At 32.1% G+C, this 21288-nt stretch overlaps 1 long non-coding RNA gene across 1 annotated transcript; it reads right to left on the bottom strand.

Moving 5' to 3' along the window:
• Positions 1-15471: 15471 nt before the first annotated feature.
• Positions 15472-19474, bottom strand: LOC127714998 (uncharacterized). Its single transcript, XR_007988052.1, has 3 exons — positions 19228-19474; positions 18156-18319; positions 15472-16391 (listed from the first exon to the last, which is right to left on the bottom strand). It is a non-coding gene; the product is annotated as an uncharacterized LOC127714998 (long non-coding RNA).
• Between the last annotated feature and the right edge of the window lie 1814 nt (positions 19475-21288).

Raw genomic sequence — 21288 nt, 5'->3', positions numbered from 1 at the left:
ACGTTGTAACTTTGATAATTTTTTAAAATCGCGGAGTAAGAAATTTACATCGTGTTTTCAAAATGCTGGGTTCCATGTTGTGAACCCCGAAACCAATGACCCTGATAATGAAGAAGACCCGGATGACGATAACCCATGGGTATCGTACACTGTACGACAATGTTTCGATTGTGACGAAATTTCATTTGATAAAATTCTGGCTTTTTAATCGGCTATACCAACGTAGGAAATGAACGATTGAAGTAAAACGAAACTCTCGTGTAACAATTCAAACAACGCGAGGATTCGGTCGCAAATGAAAACAATGAACTTAAAGTAAAAGTGAAACTGACAAGTCGGAGACTGATGCTACCGAGGTCGATTTGACATACGAGGATATGTAAAAAAAAAGTTAAAACATTAATTTTTTGAATTCGGGGAACAACCAATTTCTTAAATTTCTAAACCAATGAATACGAAGACTCAAAACAACGATCGTGCGTAGTTACATGTATTACGGTATTGTATTTATCAGTTTACAATTTACAATCAGACAGAACTTTTTTATGCAAAATATCTGACGTCACCAGTCATTAACTTCCGGTCAAAACGGAAACCTGAATAAACCGGCCAACTGTCCAAACCGGCCCTTTTTCATAGTCCCATAGCAGGCCGATTTATACAGGTTTTACTGTATGTACATATCATGCAGTTGTTGAATCCACTCCCCTCAGTGACCATGACTTTTTAATAAACTGAGCAGCATACCACATAACTGACGGACATGAAAGACATAAAAACCAATTTATCCAAGTTATCAATCTCATCTATATTTGAATAGATATTGTTATTTTTTTTAAGATTTCAAGTTTCAAGTTTTCATTTTGTTTACTTTTAAATAAGAAATAATCATCATCATCGATTTTATTTAAAGAACAATATTGACATAAACGTTCTTGTCTTTTTATGTTTCTGTTCCTCCCTCTTTCAATGAATGTGTACAACACTTGCTTTATTTTTTTTCTATTTGTCTAGATTGAAACACCATTTATCATCGTTCAATTGTTTCTAAATATATTGTTTATGTATTATGTGCACTCCTGGGGCCCTAATTTGGTAAATAAAAATTTCTTATTCATATTCTTCTAGTAAAATGGTTAAATGTAAAGGAGGGACGAAAGATACCAGAGGGATAGTCAAACTCATAGATCGAAAACAAACTGACAACGCCATGGCCAAAAATAAAAAGACAAACAGACAAATAATAGTACAGATGACACAACATAGAAAACTAAAGACTTAGCAACACGAACCCCACCAAAAACTTGGGGTGATCTCAGGTGCTCTGGAAGGGTAAGCAGATCCTGCTCCACATGTGGCACCTGTCGTGTTGCTTATGTTATTACAAATCCGGTAAATAGTCTAATTCGGTAAGTCACATTCGTTAAAAGGGAAGGGTATTGTAGTTTCGACATAAGGAACATATCCGATATCATCTGTGAAACAGTTATTCCATAACGGTCAAACAACTCGTGATGGCGTCCGTAAAATTTACGAAGGGATGACCTCAACTTCACCATTTGAAATACTTGGTTTAATAGCTTCCTTGTGAGCAGCAATCCTCTATCAAGGAAATCATGATAGGAAACACAAGCCCGGGAATATCGTATCAATTGGGAGATATATCATTGTTATGTAGTAATAAAGAAGTACCTCATTATTTAGAGCGGTGCTTTGCATTTTCGTCTGAACAATCAATCTTTCATTTACGCCACAAACCATATATCAGTTGCGCCAATAATACAGGTAAATAGGAAGTTCTTATTAATGCATTATAACTACATAACACTTATTATTAAGTACTTGGTAGGAATAGAACATGTAAATATAGAAATACTTTTAAAACGTTTTACTCAGCCATGGAAAATTGAACCCCTTACCATGGAAAACTGAACCCTCCCCCTTCCCCATAGACCACAGATTTTCAAATTGTCATAGCTATTCCAGCGTTTTATATAGTAATAATGCAATTTATTAGTACTTGGTAGAAATAAAACGTGTTAGAAAGGATTTTTAATTTTTTTTTCTCAGTCATGGTAAATTGAACCATAGAAACTAAACTCCCTCTATAGACCTCAGATTTACAAATTGTCATAGCTATTCCAGCTATGTTATGTAGTAATAATGCATAAATAAGTACTTGGTAGGAGTAAAACATGGACGAAAATATTTAAAAAAAGATTTACTCAGCCATGGAAAATTGAACCCCCTACCATGGAAAACTTATCCCCCCTTTTATAAACCTCAGATTTTTAAATTGTCATAGCTATTCCAGCTTTTTTATATAATAATAATGCATTAAAAAATACTCTGTAGGAATAAAACATGTTAGAAAATATTTTTAAACACTTCTACTCAGTAATCGAAATTGAACCCCCTACCATGGAAAACTGACCCCCCCCCCCCCCCAACCCTATAGACTTCAGATTTACAAATTGTCATAGCTATTTCGGCTTTGTTATACACGTATAGTAATAATGCATTAATAAGTACTTGGTAGGAATGAAACATGTTAAAAAAATATTTTTTAAAATTTTTACTCAGCCATGGAAAAATGATCCCCCTCTATAGACCTCAGATTTTCAAATTGTCATAGCTATTCAACCTACTTTATAAAGTTACAATGCTTAACCTAATGTACATTTGACATTCATTTAAAGAAATACAGGGGGTTCGATTTACCACTATTTACCACTATGGAAAATTTACGCCGGGTTCAATTTTCCAACTGGGATTATGACCCCGGGTTCAATTTTCCACATAATTGACCCTGGGTTCAAATTTCAGGGGGTTCAATTTTCGATATGACACGGGTAACGATACTGATCAAAAGTTATTTCTAAATAACAATTGTACATTTTAAAGAATTTTTCTGTGTTACTGTTATTTGAAATTTGCATGCAAATACACGATGCATTATGGTCAGTATTTGTCGAGATAATTGCATTAGAAGCTTGTGAAACTGAAATCCAAAAAAATGTTAATCTTTGCTGCATATTGATAAAAAAAAAATTGGAAAAAATCATGAACATACAAAATCTAAAGATCTTTCGGGTCACCAATTTTCGGAATGTTCCACAAAGTCCTTAGCATGTTACAATTTCCCAAAATACTTATTTTTCACATCTAGGTTTTCGAGTACACCGGTATGCTCTTGTCACATGAACATTCAATATAGAAATTATGAATATTACAATTTAAATGTCTCTCTTTACAGGTTAACAAACTAAAGATAAATATTTGTATAAAGTAGGTATCTTTTTACTAATTTTTATACAATTTTAAGAAAAGTCGTCTCAATTTTTGTACATGTATTTGCGGTATTCTCGATCTATTCACATTCGATGTTTACATCAGAATAAGGTTCGCTCGAATTTGCTTAATAACTTAATTTCGAAAGTGTTAATCTCTGATGAATATCAATCGATTCCTTTGGAATTTTTCCCCCGACTTTCTCTGATCTAGCTACATATATATACGGATAATTAGCATGTTCCAGTGAGATGTACAGCCAGTAGAAAAACATATTGAAGTTGGTACTCCAGGAATTTATTCGCATAGCAACATTTTAAACCAATTATGCACGAACCTCCTAGAGCCTGCTGTACTCATCGTTTGCTGTTTAAGGAGGGTCATTACATGGAAGTTTTATTTTTATTTCAACTTGTTTCCATTCTTACTATTTACAAGAACGTTTTCCCGTGAATTTATAATTGATAGCGTCCTTGCAAACACGGGACACACATTGAAAAGATCTAGTTTTCGGTGTTTACAAGGGGGGGGGGGGGGGGGGGGGGTAGGGGGTAATTTTTGTCACTTAGTCTAGATTTCCCACTGTACGAGGTTAATTTTGTATGTTAAAATGGCTCTTATTTTTTCATGTACGCTAAACGCCTACCCAAAAAAAGTCAATCTATTATATCTATATTGTATTAATAATATAATAGGCGAAAATTAGATAGGTGATATAAATGTGCTTAATGTTTTAGCTTCTTTTTGCCTTTGCAATTTCAGGGGAAATAATTCTAAAATTCAAACCGTTCGTGCAACGGTTTCTTGCAACGGTTGCTTGAAGGCATAATCGAGTACATACACTATTGTTTGCTATAAAAGCAAAATATATCTTGAAAATAATACCAAGTTGCAGCTAAATATCCTCCAAATACTTTTGATTATGATTCATAAAACAAACGTTGACATTAAGTGTATAAATCAATTATTTTCAAGGCGAAAGTTAGATAGATGATATAAATGTGCTTAATGTTTTAGCTTCTTTTTGCCTTTGCAATTTCAGGGGAAATAATTCTAAAATTCAAACCGTTCGTGCAACGGTTTCTTGCAACGGTTGCTTGAAGGCATAATCGAGTACATACACTATTGTTTGCTATAAAAGCAAAATATATCTTGAAAATAATACCAAGTTGCAGCTAAATATCCTCCAAATACTTTTGATTATGATTCATAAAACAAACGTTGACATTAAGTATATAAATCAATTATTTTCAAAAGTTTTTTTTTTTTTTTTTTTTTTTTTCTATGATAATTGATTTATTGGTCTAAAGCTGTTACAATAACCTTATTGCTACAGCTTTCACAAACAAGGTACCCTGATATATTAATATCTTTAAGAACAGGGTGTCTTAAAGATAAGTTTTACTTTATAATTGTTAGCTAATTACAAATACAAATATATTATAATATAAACTTATATAATTGCAAATCATTTAAATTTGCATTTACGTATATTTTATTCCGGATTTGACCTTTACTTTTCCATCCTTATACAATCTACCTGACACATATTTTACTCGTTTAGAAAAATCGTGCGTGTGTCCAGTGTGATCAAATAATCGTAACCTGACATGATTGAAGGATAATATAGTGCATGTGTTAATCTTATTGATTTTGGATTATAATCAAAAGGTAAGGTTTTATATGTTTCTTGTTATCCAAATAGAATGTTTATTGTCTTTCATAATATTTCGTGAATTTTGTTTTATGATTTAAAGTTTTAAAATTTAAGTGAAATTTTAGATTTTTCTTAACGGACGCAAAGGTGTCAATTTTAAATTTGCACGTGTAGTATCTCATTTTATAGATACATTAGTTATTATTCTATACATTATGCTTCACAACTATATATGTATTTATATATATATATTTTGATCTAGCACATTTTACAGAAATTTTTGAAATTTGCGAATTAGATTACTTTTGCGTTCTTTCACATGTCTGTTTACTTCAAAGTATAATTCAAATTCGTTTTTAAAGATAGTGTATATGTCGGCAGATTTTGTTCTTTGTTCTGATGTGTAAAATGATTTGTAAATTGAGAAACCTATCAAAGTTATAATAAGATTTATATCATTATAATGTCGGTCTCCGATTTTATATCCAAAGACTATATCTATTAGGGTTATTTTCTTACAAAAGTTTATGTTTTTCATTTTTTCTGTTATTTTAATCCAAAAGTCTTTTACAAATCTGCAGTCTTTAAAAAAATGTTGATAATTATCTGTGCATTTACATAAAGCACACTCTGGGGTATTCGATATTTTCCATTTGAAAAGATTTTCTTGGTTCGGTAATATATAGCTAAATAATTTCCATTTATAAACTTTAAGTTTGTTTATGTATATTTCATTGTTTGTAAAGGATAAGGATTGTCTAATTTGTAATTGTTTTGCGTCTAATATTCTTTGCCATTTTATTATTCCAATGTTAGGAGTTATTTTGTTTTTTATAAAATATTGATAGACGGTTTTATTGTTTAGGTCTGATAAATTTATTTCTGTTTTATTCATTCTAATTAATTTTTCGTTAATATTAACTCGGGTTTTAACAGAGTTATTTGTTTTTAGGATATCTGTCCAACTTCTTGGTATAGCTTTTTTTAGTATTGATAGTTCGGCTATCCAGTTGTGTTTTATTTCTAACTTTCGCAGTATTGTCTTTTCATCGATTTGACCGTTTTCGTCAATAATTTCATTGATATAGATTATGTTGCTTTTGATCCAGCTAAACATCAATAATGGTTTATTTTTTATTTTTATGTTTTTATTACCCCATATAATTTCTTTGCGTATATCTCTAAAGTTAGTGGGCGATTTAGTTTGACCTCCACCTTTAAGTATCCAGCACTTTACAATATCTAGATAAAATTCTGGTAATCCAGTTGTAATTTTAAGTGGTTTTAAATTATTAATTTCTAAATTCATTTTAAAGATAAGGAAGTTTTCACCATATTTATCAAAAAAGAATCTTGGAATAATTGACCAATTTTCATGTTTTGACTCTATTAATCTTGATACCCATTTAATTTTAAGTGTGTTAAAATAACTGTCGATATCAATCATATTGAGTCCTCCTTTGCTGTAATCTGATATAAGAGTTGATCGTTTTACTTTATCTTGTTTTCCGTCCCAAATAAAATAAAAAATTTCTCTTTCTAAATTGCAAATGTATGTTTTATTTATGACTGTCATACTTGCTAAATATGTGAATTGTGGAATTATAAGTGATTTGATTATTAAAATTTTACCGATGATAGTAAGATGTCTTTTTTCCCATGATTTCATAAGTTTTTTTGCTTTTTCAAGTTTGTTTTCCCAATTTAGTTTTGCGTATTCTGTTTTATTTGTACCGAAATACAAGCCTAACACTTTAACGGGTTTATCTGTGAATTTTATATTATCTACTTTTTCTTTACAATTTTTCAGTTTTCCTATCCAAATGCCTTCCGTTTTATTTTATTTAATTTAAGACCAGAAAATGTGCCAAATATTTCAATAACGTTTAATGCTGCTATAGTTTCATTTTTTGATTTGAGAAACAAAGTGGTGTCATCTGCTAACTGGGAAATTTTCAAATTATGTTTTGAATGGTCAAAATTTTCAAAAGTTTAATGACAGCCCCCAGCCCCAAGTCGTACTACGGTTGGTAAATAGCAAACCGGGAAACCTCTAATAAGAGGATGGTAATGTTTTTATATCAAGTTTCAAATTCTTCTTGAAAACTTTGATTAACTTCTATTGACCACGAAACTTGACTTAAGGTGGATAAGGATTCTTAATTAAAATCCATAGAATTTTTTAATATTTTGTCAAAATGTAGTTTTTATCATGCTTTTTTCCAAAATATAATAAAAAGTATGGGTCACCGGACTTTTTTTCACACTACAGGTTGTGCAAAATTGTGAGATTTTGTATAGATTATGCATGGAAAATGCAATTTTGTGTAACAAAAAGAAAACTACACCATAGAATTTTAAGATAAAATGTGAGAAGATAGCTCTTATAACATGCTTTCAGATAAGAAAAAGAAAAAAAAATGGGTCACCGGACTTGTTTTCTTGCTACATATATATATATATTAAAATAGGTAAATTCACAACACTTTCTATTATAAAAATTACTTTATCTGAGTTATCTTCCCTTATGTGGCAAAGTAAAAAAAAAAATTAATCAAACAAAAATAATGTGTTTTTTAGAAAAAAAACAGCCGTAAATATGATAAAACACATAATTTTCCATATTAACATAAACAATCTTACACATGAATTGCATAATACTCTCGAAATTTGCACATTTCATTAAAGATCTAGACCAATTGTTATCTGCTACTTCAAAATCTAAGATGGAGGAAGACATCCAAGCCACCTTAAACGTATCTATTGTATGACATTTTATCCGTGAAAAAAGAAAGAAGATAACAATGTACATGTAAAATGAACGCATGGACATATATTGAACTACAGAAAAAGTTCATACATTACCAATTGCAAGATTTATATTTTAAATGTTCTTAATTCCATTAATGAACAAAGCATACTTACGTTGATGAATCCTTATTGCAGCCTGGGCGAGATCATAACATATATAAATAGATTTACCGTCTTTAAAAGTAGTTTCGGTTTCCCTAAATCTATCTCTTCTTGGAATTTACAGGTATCCAAAATAGATATTTAATCATACAATCATACTTTCAACAATGATATTATTCAGATACTGAGAAGGAATTGTTCAAATCCTATAAACTAGTATATCTTCTCATACATATGTTTTATATGTAAAGTAACCGGGAAAAGCTTTAACATGTTTAACAGGCTGTGTAGGAGCAGTATGTATGATTTGCCCACTGTTTATATAATGCGAACGTTGGATGAACCCTTTAAACTATACAATTTCTTTTCAATGCTGTTAGAATAAGTAGGTAATAAACTATTCTATAAATGTATTCAAACATCCCTGACATGATACGTGACAGCCAATTCAGTTCAAAGCAACTGTTAAGTGGAAACCTCTTTACAAAAATAGTTATAGGAAAATGGCCAGATAAGAATCTATCTCCTCGTCCAATCTGGGTGAATCTTTCGACCGGCAAAGACCAAATGTTCCTAAGCTTTTTCTATAATAATTATATGGAAAGGGGAGGTATATATTTTTCAATCCATGCTTTTCTCCATTTCTATTAACATTTTGGATATGACATACATCACAGCTAAATATTAGATATTGAAATATGTTTTTCTTATTGTATATAAACCGGAAACATTAAATTGAATGGGGGAAAATCGCTATATGTACGATCTAATTAAAATAAGATCCCTACATTTGCTTACTTTTTATGCTTTAGAGTGGAACTGTACAGAGTTTTTTTTTACTGTGTGTCATACACACGGAAAAATATTGTTACGAACTAAAATTAACGGCACTATTTTTAAATCTACGAAAATCAATGTAATACTTTGCCTTGTCATCAAGCTCATTATAGCGTGAGTTGGATTTCAATGGAACATCACATATACGTAGTGCGTTATTTTGAAATGTACCAATATTTATTATTAAATAGTAGACAACAAGCAATAATGACAGACAGCAACAAACAACAATCCCTGGATTAAGACACCTTGCTTGGGACAGGCACATAAAGAATGTGGCGGTGTTAAACATGTTTATGAGCTCCCAACCCTCCCCAACATGGGACTGTGGTGTAAAAGCACAACATAAAAGAACAACTGCAAATAATAGAATAACTAACAAAAAGACGAAATCACACAGTACTGATCTAAGAATACCAAGGCTCGTTCACAGCCCAAATTTAACTAATGAATAAACCATGTTTTCTCAAACTGTTCTTTTATGTACCCTTTGGTTTTATAGTTCGTCGATGGAGATTAATAAGGTGAGGGTTCAGGTCTAAAAAAAAACAATTTGACCGTCACATACTCAGACAAAAGACAGAAACCTCGTCAATGCTGGTCTCGTGTCATATTTTACTGTTTTTTTGTTATTTTGGAGAATTATGTGTTGATGTCAGATTTTTGATAACTTCGATGTATTTCATTAACAATTTGTAGACTCGAACGATTAAGAGCTTGCCACATTGTATAGACATTTGTTTATTGTTGACTCTACATGTCTTGGTTTTTTGTTTGGTGGGTAGATAATTGGCAACAGTAACATCACGTCTGCATGCCAATCACCTGGCGATACACTTTGCCTCTGACACGAACACAATTATTACCAAGCCAAGCATTATAGTACTTACGACATCGTTCTTAGCTGCTTTATCAACATGTGCAATCCGAAACGTTCTCTCATCTGCACCAATATTTGCAGTAAGAAAAAAGGGAGTCGCTGAAGACTGAATACTCTATTTTAATCATTCTCCTCTTTAACGTTTGGGGTATACTAACCAACTCTGTCCGCAGTACATTTCTGTTGCATTTTTACAGCACATAATAGTCATAGCTTCTTGTTATATGGCACCAAGCTGCATTTTGTTATGCCATAAAGTCTGACAAGATTCCATTTTTCGATGTTATTCTTCCTTTTTGACACTAATTAATGTTTTTAAAAAATGTGATCCAAATGCAGTTTTCGTCATAGTTTCTCAATGACTACTAGATATATGACTACACAGTTCATTTTGTTACGCCATTCCATGTTACACGTTTTCAGTTCGGTATCTTTTATCGTTAACATGTCTTGTATATGTATGAAATTTTGTTATATTTAGACAACAATATAGAGAAGGTATAACATTATGGAGCAATTAAAGCTCCCAGTCAATCTTCCTCTGCATACTTTTCCAGAGTATAAATCAAAATAACATACAAGAGGGAGGTACGGCTAGGCATAAAACCAGATTTGACCCACTATTTTTTTCGAAAAATGCTTGTATCAACCCAGGAATATGACAGTTGTTTTTCATTCGTTCCGTTGGTTGATAAAGTCTAACGTTTGATTTTTATCAGTTTTTATGGACTTTCTACTTTTTGAATTTACCTTGGAGTTCTGTATTTTTGTTAATATTTTTTTACATAACTATAGCAAAATGTTCATATTAACTGTATTGAAATTGAATATCCTTAGAGAAATCTGTGTTATGTATTTGTTTTGGCATTCGAACTTTTTTGTTTATTATTCGAAACCACTGACCAGACCAGTCTTATGACGATGAAACAAATCGGAAGCATCAAAAGTCTGATATCTTTGATGAGTTTTTTTTTCAATTAATAAGCATGTAATCATGCAAATATGACAGCCATAATAAGCGAAATTAATGTGTTAAATTATTTCAAGAGGTTCGCAAGATACTATGAATTTGTACACAAATTCTCACTGTAAAAACTATAATTTGCACAAAATTTACAAATTTTACACAACACAATTATGCTTTTCATGTGGACTCATCTGTTCTCATTCCGATCCGATCCATCTGTTTCAGATGTTTTTCTTTATAAATCAAATTGTTGAGTGTCCTCATCTGAACCTGGTTTTATTTACCACATCGAAATAATTATTTGGTTGAAGAATTACCACAAAGCCCTTATTATGTATTCCAATAGCACAAAATAAATGTATCAGAATTGGGAGTTATTGTAATTAAAGCAAAAACAAACAATAATCATGCAAGACAGATTTTTTAAGGTTTACACAAGTACTTTAATAAACAACAACATTTGGTAATAAAGAGAAAAGAATAAATAAGCAAGCAAAACTCTTTCTGTCGAAAAAAAGACTAAATGAAGAAAATAACCATTGAAGTTTCTTTAATTTCAAAAACTAAGCATGATTGTAACAAAATAAAACATATGATTATTCTGCTGTGTGTTCTTGTCAATATCTATATTATCTAGCAATTATTTCCGATAGAGATTTCAATCGGTAGTTCTTCTAAAACAAACGGAATAATCGTATAGACACGTTGATCACAGTATACAAATGTACAACCCCAATTTTGTTGCTATGATTGTATAAAATTTCACAAAGTCGATATTAAAAACTTATTAACCACTGTTCCTATGTGAAAACCCATACACTTGATATAAATTTACAGTTTCAAATGTCCACCAAATCTATTAAAAGTTAACTGATTGTCAATAAAAAATTATGAAGTGCCATAACGTTTTTAATTTTAACACTTAAATATAAATGTGACCGTACAGTAGCCACCACTTTTAACAACACAGATCTCTGCACTCTTATATACGATAGAAAAAAAAAATTATGTCAGTAATGGGGAACTGTATTGCAATATGTAAACCTAAAATTCAAGACAAACTAAAATGCATTTGAGTATTATTTGGAATCTTTTGTTTCTGAAATCACAGTTTTCATATGATGAAGCCATAATCTTTCAATCAGTTTAATTGAGGTCTGGAGCTGGCATGTCAGTAACTGCTAGTAGTCCTTTGTTAATGTATGTATCATTGTCATTTTGCTTCTTTTGTTTGGATACAAATATAATAAGAAGAGAAAACAATTTTGAAGTCAAAAGGTACCTTTATCTAGAATTTACACCTTTGAGTTTTCCTTTACATAGTAGAATGACTGTTTGGGGTCAAAATGAACATTCTATAAACATGGCAAAAGATAAATTGATGGGTATGCGTCAATGAGACAGTAACCTGCCGACACACACAAAAAACGAAAAAAAAAAATTGACATCTAGAGGTGGACATACAGTATTCAACAAAAGACAAGTATTTATATAATATGTAAAGCTTTCAATCGCATTGAGTGTAAAAGAGTGAATGAAATTAACAGATATAAGAAGATGTGGTATGAGTGCCAATGAGACAACTCTCCAGGACCATAAAACAGTTTTACTTTTAACATCAAATATCAAAAATGACAAAACAAAACCCAAAACAAAACATTAAGATATGACAATAGACAATAATGAAATTTTAACATGTAGCCGGGTGGTCGTTTTTTCAAGATGATTTTTGTTTAGGGGCCAGCTGAAGCACGCCTCCGGGTGCGGGATTTTCTCGCTGTGTTGATGACCCATTGGTGGCCTTCAGCTGTTTTCTGCTCTTTGGTCGGGTTGCTGTCTCCTCGACACATTCCCAATTTCCATTCTCAATTTTATTTTTTACAGAGTTTGTCTTTAGTGCCGATTCTGTTAACATTTTGGATATAGTTTCTAAAACTGTTCGTAAATGCCGTTATCATGGGCGTATAGAATAAATCGCAATCAAAGAAAATTTCGTACCAACAATACAAATATTTCGGACCTAATTTCTATTTCAAAAAACAACGGCAGACATTACCTGTTAACCAAGTTCTGTTCTTTACCTGTAAATAAATTACATAAAATTTTAGAGGATTGCAACACAATTCCATATTGCAGTCCTAAGTATGAAATCGTTCAAATTATAATTGCATATTGTTATTCTAAACTGTTTCCCAAAATTGATCGCCCTGAAGATCATAAAAAACATTTTTATTAAAATCAAATATGTCAATAAAGGTTTTGATTTTGTTAATATTGCCGGGTATTTTTAATGATCATTCTGTTAAAGAACAAATTCCTGGATATTATGATAATACTGAACTCCCTCTTATTTGTTATGTTTACAAAAAATCTACCCGGAAATAAGTGTTTAATAATTGCAAAGTGTGTAAAGATGTAAATATCAGTGACAATACACCTACGTCATGAAATTGCAAAAATTCCGAATGCATTTATGGCCCCAGTTCCCATGTTATAACAGGAGACCTCAACATCGTTCGTGACCGAGAGTTGAAATCATTCCTCAGTAAAGGGCTTAAATATCGTCCCCCGTCAATTATTAATTGGAATGAGTGTCGTAACATCATCCACGACTCACTCCGTACTTACTGCTCGAAATGGATAAAACGAAAAAAAGCAGACAAGAAATCCTTAGACTCTTTTTTTTATTCAGTAATGAACATAGTTGATATACATATACAACATTTTAAAGATCATTTTACTGTGCTAAAAGAACTCGCCAAGGAATTTGTTTTTGTCCCGGCTGATAAGGCTGCTAATAATATCATTATTGTTTGACGTAAATTTTACATTGAGGTTCTGCAAAAGGAAATCACGAATTCACCAACATTCCAACTGATTCCATTTTCGGAAAATGACATCTGTAACAAACATAAAAATTTTAGGTACTTCTTTACAAGCAGAACCAAATACAATGAAAGTTCCAACTATGTACTGGCTTCCGAAGCTGCACAAAACACCTTACAAATATAGATTTATTTCGTCTTCAAGCCATTGTTCCACTACTTAACTGTCTATTCTACTTACTACTACACTTGGTACAATCAAAACCCTGATAATAAATTGTTCAAATAAGGTCTTTGAAAATAGTGGAATTAATTACTTTTGGAGTGTCAAAATTCGTTGGAAATACTTGATAAATTGCATACTTATATTGGTGATTTTGAAACTGTTCAAAGTTTTGATTTTTCTACCCTATATACCATATTGCCTCATATTCTTATTAAGAAAAAATTCACAAACCTAATTAAATGGGCATTTAAAAAGTCAGAATGCGAATATATATGTTCAAACTCTTTTAGGTCATTTTTAAGTAACAGCAAACAAAAGAACTATGTCGATTGGACCTGCTTTGATACTATAACTGCCCTCGAATTTTTACTAGATAACATTTTTGTTCGCTTTGGAGATTCTGTATATCGTCAAGTTATCGGAATTCCAATGGGGACTTACTGTGCACCACTTATTGCGGACCTGTTTCTGTATTGTTATGAGTTACAATTTATGACTAAAATCATTAAAGATCCATCGAAACTACATCTGATACAAAAATTTAATAACACTTTTAGATATTTGGATGATATATTGGCTCTCAATAATGACGACTTCAGTATGTACACTAAAGAGATTTATCCTGCTGAACTGACTTTAAATAAAGCTAATACTAACAATGAACACGGCCCTTTTTTGGATCTTGATATCTATATCTCTTACGGGAAGCTTAATACCAAAATTTATGATAAAAGAGAGAATTTTCATTTCCTATTGTTAATTATCCATTTTTAGATGGTGACGTTCCGTTGTCACCATCTTATGGTGTTTATATATCTCAACTTGTTCAATGTGCTCGTGTATATAACAACGTATTTGATTTTAAAGAAAGAAATCTATGTATTACTGAAAAATTATTATACAAGGGTTTTCGATATCACAAACTAGTCAAAACATTTACTAAATTTTATCATCGGTACAAGGACATCTTCCGTAAATATAAATTAACATGCAGACATCTTATACGTTCAGGTATTTCACATCCAATCTTTTATGGTCATATTCTTTACAAAGCACAAAAATGTCGACATTCACCTCAAAAGATAACCAAACCTTTTAACAGACTTATTAAGAAGGGATATAATTACGATACTGTTGTCAGGTCATTAAAGATGGCATATTTTGGTTTTAATATTGATTCACTCATAGGGTCTTTGCATCGGAAATAAACACATTTATTCTAAAACTAGTTGTTGGCATGATACGGGTTATGTTCTTATCATATATTTTATGATGGTATGATACTAAACCCCTAACGGCCGGGATTGTGCTTGATTTTCATATGATGAAGCCATAATCTTTCAATCAGTTTAATTGAGGTCTGGAGCTGGCATGTCAGTAACTGCTAGTAGTCCTTTGTTAATGTATGTATCATTGTCAATTTGCTTAGTTTCTTTTGTTACCTATTCTGACATCAGACTCGGACTTCTTTTAAACTGAGTTTTACTGTGCGTATTGGTGTGTGTTTGTTTTTTCTACATTGGCTAGAGGTATAGGGGAGGGTTGAGATCTCACAAAACATGTTTAACCCCGCCGCAATTTTGCGCCTGTCCCAAGTCAGGAGCCTCTGGCCTTTGTTAGTCTTGTTTATTTTTATAATTTTAGTTCATTTATATGTTTTGGAGTTTAGTATGACGTCCATTATCACTGATCTAGTACACATTTTTTTGGTTAGGGGCCAGCTGAAGCACGCCTCCAGTTGCGGGATTTTCTCGTTGTGTTGAAGACCCATTGGTGGACGGTGGCTGTTTTCTGCTCTTTGGTCGGGTTGTTGATAAAAGCATGCGACTGTCACTATCTGTCTGTGGGTATCAAACAAGTATTCCTAAGAAGACACCAAGGTGCAATACAATTTAATTCTACGAAATACAAGCAACTCCAGGATCACAGGAACAGAAAACATGAGAAGATAAAGAACAGTTTGTTAAAAAAACTACATGGAAAAGTACAGATTGAGCACCATGAATCACAAAAATATGATAACCATCCGTAAGTGCAGTATTATATTTTTTAAACACACACATTTGTAACAGAAATTAATTTTGTACTGTAATTTTGAACATTTAAAAAATAAAGATTTCCAAAAATGGCTTGGGTAGGTCTATGGCTACTGTCACACAAGTGAGAGGTTTAGATAGCTATAAAACCAGGTTTACTGAACCATTTTCTATATAAGGAAATGTCTGTACCAAGTCAGTAATATGACAGTTGTTTTCCATTCGTTAGATGTGTTTGAGCCTTTAATTTTTTTCATTTTATAAAGGACTTTCCGTTTGGAATTTCCCTTGGAGTTCGGTATTTTTGTTACTTCACTTTTTTTAGCATAAAACATGAAGCTTAGAAATAACAGAACTCATACCAGCAATTACTAGCTTCAACATAAACGGAATCTATCAATTTAAACAGTATATTTCACATCATCTGACCATGAAACCTCGAAAGGGATTCCAGCTTTTTTCCTTCGCATTCTCTAAGTCTCGGCCATAGCGATTAATGTGCCGCGGAGTAGAAACTACTTTAATTCCCGGATGAACCCAGTCGTAGCAGCCTCCAACTTCCAATGCGGCGTAAACAACATCACAACAATTGCGACCAAAAATATGGTAGCCACCTCTCCCTTTTGTTCGTCTCCACCAATCATCGACAGCGTTTGCATTGATTTTATTTTCGTTGATATAAAACTTGTGAGTTGCTTCTCTACCATTCAAATCGACGTCCTCTTCATAACTATCGGGCAATTCATCTTTAGCGTCTACCTATCATACAAAAAAAAATACTGGATAGTTTGATCAATGAAAGAGCAACAATCAACAACTAATTTAACCAATACAAAGACATTTACATGTTACCAGATATTCTTCAATGATAGACAATTCAAAGTACTAGTATCTGTATTATATATTTCAAGCTACCGGTTTGCCCTGGGTCCAGACAACCGGGAAAAAGTATCAAAATCCGGCAAACTTACCTTCATTTTACTTATAAGGAAATACATATTATTAACTCTTAATGTTGTCTGTTTTTTCTTAATTCAGTAGTGAGCGTTATGGCAACCAAAAATTAAACATGTTTTACGACTATTTGAAATTCGGGGGTGGGGTTCCGGATTGAATACTTATTTTCACTTTTGTACATAATTGTTTCCTGAATTCTGTGTTTCAGAATATTCATTTTCATCTTGTCTTTTATGTTAAGTTCTAACCAGGCCACGTTATTCATTTTTAAAACTCCTCCTGTCCATCCCTTTCCCCCAGAACATCAACGGGTGGTCTCCTTATTGTTAATCATATTAAGGGTCTGAGCATAATTTCGACGCACTTCATTCGAAATATGATTTATGAAGGTTATATTTCAAACCTTTTTTGGTTTTATTCAGTTTGTTAGAGGTTCGGTCGAGTTCATTGAAATTTATGTACACGGGAAAACATATTGTTTATTCATATCAGTATAATCCCTTTGTTGAATGTTCAGTTCGTTTTATGTGTTTGAGCTTTTGATTTTGCCATTTTATAAAGAACTTTCCGTTTTGAATTTCCCTTGAAGCTCAGTATTTTTGTTTTATTACTTTTTTCAGTCTTATTTCAATGGCGATCTTTATAGTCGAAAACTTTTATGTTAAGTTTGTGATCATAAGTCCGCGACCAGTTTGTAAACACGCCAATAACCTCTAGAAAGGTTTTTATCCCTATAATTCTCAAACAAAACATATGTAATTTTTTCTTTCAATTGAAAATTTCTCGGAACCCCAGAATTCCATTCATCTATATTCCTCATGAACATATCACAGTGCAAAGGCTACGAAAGTAGTTTCGGTAACATAGTCAGTCGAAGTAAAATCAAATAAGAATTAATTCAACGTATTTAGGAAGTTATCCTATAATTTATGGCTCACAGGTTAAAGTATCGTTTTTATTAAAGCCTTAGAATGTCTTTAATATGACTGAAGCGGTCGACAATAGCATTTGATATTTACGAAATGAAATATGGGCGCCCACAAACATGTTTAACACCTGTCCCCAATTCAGGAGCCTGTCCTGTATATCAAAGGTTGTCGTTTGTTGTTATATCATATTTGTTTTTCGTCTGTTGTTGTATATAATGCTTGTTTTTCGTTTGTTGTTTTGTACGTAAATCAGATCCTTTATTTTCTCATTTGAATAGTTTTCAATTTTGTAATATCGGTTACTTTTATAGCCAGCTATATATGCGGTATGGGGTTTGCTTATTGTTGAAGGTCGTACGGTGAACTATAATTGATAACATCTATGTCATTTGATCTCTGATAGTTGTCTCATTGGCAAAGAATTAATCTAATGAATACCGATGAAAATGATATTAGTCAACTGCATCTAATAATCCTATTTTAACACGGTCATGCACATTTTTTCTTTATTACCAGCATTGATCTTTAAAAAAAAATCCTGTGCATTTAAAGTTCCCTCCGATTTACAAAAGTTTACTCCATTAAAATAAAGAAAAAGAAAGAAATAGCAAAACTCGACTGTGAACAAATTATTTACCTTCTTCTTCTTCTTTTTATATTTTGACTTGTCGTCTTTTGGCCACCAGCTGATATACACCTGACTTATTTCTAATAACAGTGAAGCATGTCCCCAGCTGTCATCGTTTGGATACCACACATACAAATATGCCATCGTTACATGTTCTATTCAGCAATTCAGTGCTATGAAATGTGGAATTTATAAATTAGAGAAACTTCCCTACGGAACAGTGTTACTCTTTGGAATATTCTAAAATGAAAACTGTTCGCGGCATCCGGAAAACCATTATAAGGGTTTTCAGAGAAGTAACATTTTCTGAAAACCTTATACTAAGTCTATCGAAAGTTGTAGCCACTTCATATAAAATCTAGCCATATACTATTTAGTTATTGATATTGATTACTACATATGTATTTATAAAAAAAAGGTTAAAAAGACGGAAACCATTGTTATAATGAAATGTAAAACATTTTTCCGTGCTATTATGTATGGACATAAACGTTTCTATTAATATCTCTGGAATTTCCCTCTGCATTTGATTCTTTCTATAATTAGATCACAGTCCGCTGTACCAGGAACATATATATTGACGGGACTTGACGTTAGATATACTGTTCCCAGGCTGTACTAAAGGATATGGCGGTGTCGTACATATATATAACTATAGCAATTACAAATGTGTATAGAATTACAAAATAGAAAGTATAAACATATAGAACCCTGGAGACAAGTTTCTAATTGTACTTATTATGTATACATAATATTTTGCTTTTCATTATCAAAGTCCTTTCGTTTTCCCGTTTACGAAAATTATTGTGTTCATGCTGCTTCACATAAATATTAAAGTAATAGAACCATTCTCTATTGTACGTAATTTTAAAAAGTTTATTCCATTTGTTCTAGCTGTTTGTGGTAAACATGTGCTATTTATGAGATAACAACAATAAAGAATCCTGAACTCTAGTGAAGCTTGTATCTATCTGTCATCGTTTGGACACCACACATACAGATATGACATCTTTGAATTTATTATGTGACTGACAATTAGTATAAAATGTGAAAAATAAGAGTTGAAGGATAGAAATCTTACCTTGCTTTCAGTTTTGTGTAAAATGTGTTAGTACGAGAAATTGATGTTTTCTATTTATATCTTTGGTATTTCCTATGCCACTACGATTTCTTCTTTCAATATTATTTCATATTTAACTTCATATACATAAACGACAGTGTTCTTCTATAGGGCTCGATAAAGTTGTTTAAATAAACTCATCATAAATACCAGGATTGAAATTGTGTACGCCAGACTCGCGTTTCATCTACACAAGACTCATCAGTGACGCTCGATTCAAACGTTAAAAAGGCCAAATAAAGTACGAAGTTAAAGAGCATTGAGAACCTAAATTTTCTAAAGGTTTGGCCAAAACACCTCTCCGTAGAGGATTTATGACAAAATAATAAACGAAAAATAAATATAAAAACGAACAACGAAAATCACTGAATTACAGACTCCAGCTGGGACAGGCACATATATATATGTAGGACTCACATCCATGGCGGATTCCAGATCTATGGCAGAATCTCAATCTATTGTAAATGTGACGTCATGCCATCCTAAATCTATGAAATTTTTTTTTAATCCAACGGGAGCATATTCATAACCATTTGTGAAATGGACATTCGTTCCATAATGGTCAGCCAAATCGTGATGGCGACCATAATATTTCCTTTAAGTGAGGAAGTGATATACACTGAAACAAACTTTAGGAGCGAAATAATGTGCACCAGGAGGATAAGCAGTCCCTACACTGTACATAGTACTTGTTTAATCAGTCATTTAACCAACTAGTCAAAATGAAAGTCCGTTAACAAACCACAATGCAGTTTGAATAAAAAGAATTTAACAATTTGCCTTTTTATAAAATGTTTAGTTGGGCGTTAATAAATCTTTTTTAACGATTTAAAATCAAAATGGTATCCTGTGATTTCATCCCTCACTTTATATACTTTGCCAGCCGTAGATGCTATAATATTAACTATAACTCCTTTCCTGAAATATTCGTTTCTAAAAACAGCGGTGCCTTTATTTATCGCGGGATTATGACGGTGGAGCATACATTGTCCCTCCTCTGGAGGCCACATCTTCCTGTAAACCGCCAAGAGGGAAAGCGGAAAGTGTTTCCCTGTGTATTTGTTTATAAAACTCTGTGAGCCCGTAATATGACGTTAATTAATTGTGACGCTATAGTTTTCTCTTTTCTATGGACAATTACGGAATTTCAAAATCTGCCATAGATTTGGCGATAACAAAAAACTGCCATAGATTTGGAGAAAACATAAAACTGCCATAGATTTGGAGAAAACAAAAAGTTGCCATAGATTTGGAGAAAACAAAAAACTGCCATAGATTTATGATTTGTACGGCGTTTATGACGTCATATTTGCCTTAAATTTCAAATCTGCCGTAGATCAGGAGTCGGTTTCACAAAAAAAACTTACGACTAAGATTGATAGTAAGTCATGAACAATTCAGTATATTTACGATCAATCTTAGTCGTACGTTTTTTGTGAAACCGACTCCTGGAACCCACCAAAGATTTGAGTCCTACATATATATATATATATGGCGGGATTTGTGAGCGCTCAATCCTCCCCTAACCTGGAACCATGGTGTAACATTACAACATAAGAACAAACAATAAAAATCAGTTGAAAAAGGCTTGGTTCATCAGATCGACACATAGAACCAAAACAAAAAACAAAAACAAAAAACTAACAAAAAGACAAACGACACAAAGTACCAATCTAAAAGTACTCGCAGTTATTTAAAGCTATTTCAGAGCCAATTACATCTTATAAATAAATCGTGTTCTTCCAAACTCATATAACAAATTTTCAAGGTGACTTCTTTTATAAGAAAAATATCCATTGATATATACACATAGTATATGGATTACTCTGTTTAACGGATTAAAACATATAGGTATAAAGTATAGGTGTAAATGTGGTGTCCTCCTGCTATTCATACATTTTAAAAATACATATTCCTTCTATTCCTACAAACAAAGTACAATAGCTGTTGTTGTAAGGTAATTTGTTGTTTTTGCTATTAAGATTTAATTGATGTTCAGATAAATAAGTGCAACAATACACA

This window comes from Mytilus californianus, unplaced genomic scaffold, assembly GCF_021869535.1.
Source record: "Mytilus californianus isolate M0D057914Y unplaced genomic scaffold, xbMytCali1.0.p SCAF_9, whole genome shotgun sequence".
Taxonomy (NCBI): domain Eukaryota; kingdom Metazoa; phylum Mollusca; class Bivalvia; order Mytilida; family Mytilidae; genus Mytilus; species Mytilus californianus.
This window is presented reverse-complemented; position numbering and strand designations above follow the sequence as displayed.